Genomic DNA, 4,072 nt, shown 5'->3' with positions numbered 1-4,072 from the left:
TTCTTCATGATTTGCTAAAAATAAGGGTTTTTAAAACTTGAAATGATAAAAAATGGACGTACCTACCTCTTACTATTGTGACGTGAGTATTGTCAAGACGGGTAACATTCAGCCTTACAGAATATGTAAACAAACATTACAATGACTCGTAGTGTTTCTCAAAAGACTGGATATTATTACTTATTTTATTTCACCAATAGAAACTGTGCACAGCGAGAAAAAAAACATATGAATGAATTATTATGATGGAACGTAAAAAGAATAATACCGTATAATTTATTAGAAAAATTATTTTAGAATGATATATTGTTAATTTGTTCTCTTCATTTATTTATTTCCTTATTTCCTTTCCTCACTGGGCTATTTTTCCCTGTTGGAGCCCCTGGGCTTATAGCATCTTGCTTTTCCAACTAGGGTTGTAGCTTGGATAGTAATAATAATAATAATAATAATAAATGCTAGCAAAGGGTAGGATATGCCACCTTCCTATCACTTCGCTTTGGTTGCTAGTTATTATAAGTAGGATTACTATAATTTGCTTGAAGTAATTTTTTGTGTTTATTCATTCTCTTTGCAGTTCATGTAGTATTCTACATATATAATTACCTTCCTTCAATAACAGATTGAATTCCTATCAATCAGCTATTCTGACGCTTTTTTTTTATCTCACAAAATATTCACAATGATAATTAATGATGACAGAAATAAAGATGACAATGAAAATTATATAAAAATCGTATTTATATGCTTTTCTCACTGCTAATAGAAAAGTGGCATTACTTATATTTATAACATTTGAATGACATCTAAAAGATATGAGAAATAAGAAAATATTCTTCTCGGGGTTCTTAAAAATCATCATTATAGAAACATTAGTTAGCTAGATAGAGCGTTTGAATGAAATGAATAACGTAATTCGACTGTTAAAAAGCAGCTTATACCAGAGGAACGCCAACAGCAGTCCATAAATCAGAGGAACCCTTTCGCCTTATGCATTTTTTAGCAGAAAATAACTGTTGTCTCATTGGCTGATTCGTCCTCTGTTGTGATTGGTGGTTGTATGTGACGTCATGCAATCGTATTTTATGAGTGAATTTAACTGGGTAGGGCTGAAATACCTATACCTATTTCATATAAATTTATGGCTTAAAAATAATTTTTTTATGAAAATAAGCTCAAAAAGGTTAAAAATTCTATAATAAAATAAACAATGGATCTTGTTAAAGAGCATAAGTTAAATAAATATGTCATATTCCAAGTCATACTTGTTTGTGGTTTTGGCTACGATGCTAGATGTGTGCGTGTGTGTGTGTGTAAAACTGTAATTGAAGGGAAGCACCAATTACAACTGAGAAAGATTTAGCCTATCAAAGGACAAGAATTTACCGCAAAGAGACAGTTACGATTACAACACTAGTCCTATGAGTTGCTGTTCGAAGTAAGAGGAACCTTCTCACCTTTAGAAACCTGCTCGAATTTCGATGAAATCGCTTCAAAAGCTCTAAAAGATTTTTTTTCAAATGAATTAAAGATATATTTTCTTCAAAATATAGAGACAGTCCCTTGCAAGATGTGTTAACAATACAATTTATTAGAAGGATAGATTATTATTATTAAGTCATTATTAGTGACGTCAACAAGAGTAGGATGAAATTTACATCTTGTCTTTTTGCTTCTTATGTTTACTGGATTGAGTGAGCCATTATTACTACTATGTCATGCTCAAATAATGAAGTAACTACGTAACTTTAATTCGTATATTGTTACATTTCCAGTATAATGTAACTGAACAAATGATTACCGAAATACGTTTATTCGGGAATACTGCATGTCGTCATAAAGGGTAGGAGTAATATACCAGCAAGTAAGTGATGACTTAAAACTGCTAATTTTTATGGAAATAAATTCAAAACAGTCATTTAGTTATAAAATGTATCTTAAATATCATTGTTTTGTATGTATGAAATAGAAAAGGAGGAAAATGGTCCCTGAAACTACAGCGCTTGAAGAAAATATCTCGTGGGAAGTTGACTCGTTTGCCAACGAGTTGTATGTGACGTCATACATCCACCGCTGGGTAAAGTATAATACCTATACTTATTTTAGATAAATTAAGTTTTATAAATTAAATCTTTTATGAAAACAAACTTATAATATTATTAATTCAATTTCAAAATAAATAATAGATTGTGTTCAAATGCGTAAGCTAAGTAAATACATCATTTTCTAAGGAATAATTAACTGGGATCTGGTTACGATGTTTGAATTTGTAAACAAAGGCAACAACCAATCACAGCTGCGGAGATACAGCCAATCAGAGGGCTGGAATAGCCCACCAAGAGAGAGTTCTTGGGACTTATGCGTTGCTGTTTGAGAAACCTGACCGATTTTCCATGAAATTGCTTTTAAACGCTCTACCTATGGGGAGACGGACCTGAAGATTTTCGTTTTTAAGGGAATTGGAGATATATTTTCTTCCAAATATATAGAGATAGTCCCTTGTAAGATGCTTTAATAACATATTTCATTATAGGATACATTCTAATTTCCAAATAATTATTTTTATTAAAAATAGATACGTCTTTGTGACGTCATAAGGAGTGGGATGAACTTAACCTTGTCTAAATGACTGATTAATTCTGTTTGCTGGCTTGAGTGTGGTATTGGGTAACACGTGGATAATATCCGAATAAATACTATTATCTTCTCAAGCTTATATAGTGAATGAACTGCAGTACATGACTTTAATTCGTATTTTGTTACATTTCAAGTATAATGTAAATCATTCGAAGGAATAATTGACTGTTTTGAAGCTTTAATAAACAAAGGCGACAACCAATCACAGTTGAGGAAGTTATAACCAATCAGAGGACTGGAATGTGCCGCCATGAGGGAGTTCCAAACACTTATGCATTGCTATTCGAAAAAAACTAGCCTGAATTTCAAAATATATAGAAACAGTTCCTTATAAGATATTTTTATAACATATTCCTATCGGAGGAAGAAATTCTCATCACCAAAATCATTTTTATAAAGAATATGTCTTCGGGACGTCATAATGAGAACAGTTGTCTAAATGACTGATTAATTCTGTTTGCTAAATTGCTGGTTTGAGTGAGGCATTGAGTAACACGTGGCTAATAAGCGATATACAAATAGATATTATTTCAACTATTATTATATTGAGCTTAGGCAGAGAAGGAACTGTATGACTGTAATTCGTGTTTTGTTGCATTTCAAGTGGAATGCAATTATTCGAAGAAATGATAGAAAATTTTGGTCTACATAAATCAGTTGCAGAAAATAAATGGAGATTCTTGGAAGGGAGCAATCCGTTATCTGAATGGCAGCTTTTATTTTATAATAAAAAGTGAAAGGAGTCAATGACATTTATCATGCCTAGAGTAGCCCTCATCAGAGGATTTTGTGACCTGACCTTGAGTATAGCAAACACTTGTTCCGTTAAGATGTCCCACAGCTAATAGTAGTAGGCCTATTTCCATTTATTTTTCTATCATAATGGACTTATGGACTTTGGGGTGGTGGGCTGTAAACAGCAAGACCTTTTAGTAGTTTAAGAGAAAACAGAAAGTTATAACCCCTATAATGTGGAAATTAGAGGAAAATATGAAAAATATGGGACTTAGTATGAGTTTGTTTTACATCGTGGATGCGTTAGTCAATATATTTCATAACTACTTACTTCATCTTACCTTAGGGGCTGATTTCCTGGTCCTATCACCTGAGAAACCCTACGACCTATAAGACCTACTCGTACAAGATTACCTTACTTTAAGGGCTCCTTTCCTAGTCTTATTACGCAGGCCCAGGGAATCCTACTCACTATAGGACCTACACATTCAGTTTATCGTATACATTCTTATGTATTCTACACACACAGCATGAATGGTGTTTATTGCCAAATCCATATTATGCTGTAATGTAGATTGTGTATTAAAAATATTTATAGCATTCGACGAAATGTTGAAGAGGTATTTTTACTACTGATGGAAAATTTTTGATCCAAATGTCTTTAGTATGACGTTGCAGTTTCCCTGGCATTGTTGCCAGA

The sequence above is a fragment of the Palaemon carinicauda genome, chromosome 6 (genome assembly GCF_036898095.1).
Source record: "Palaemon carinicauda isolate YSFRI2023 chromosome 6, ASM3689809v2, whole genome shotgun sequence".
Lineage (NCBI taxonomy): Eukaryota > Metazoa > Arthropoda > Malacostraca > Decapoda > Palaemonidae > Palaemon > Palaemon carinicauda.
Note: the sequence above shows the minus strand (reverse complement) of the source record.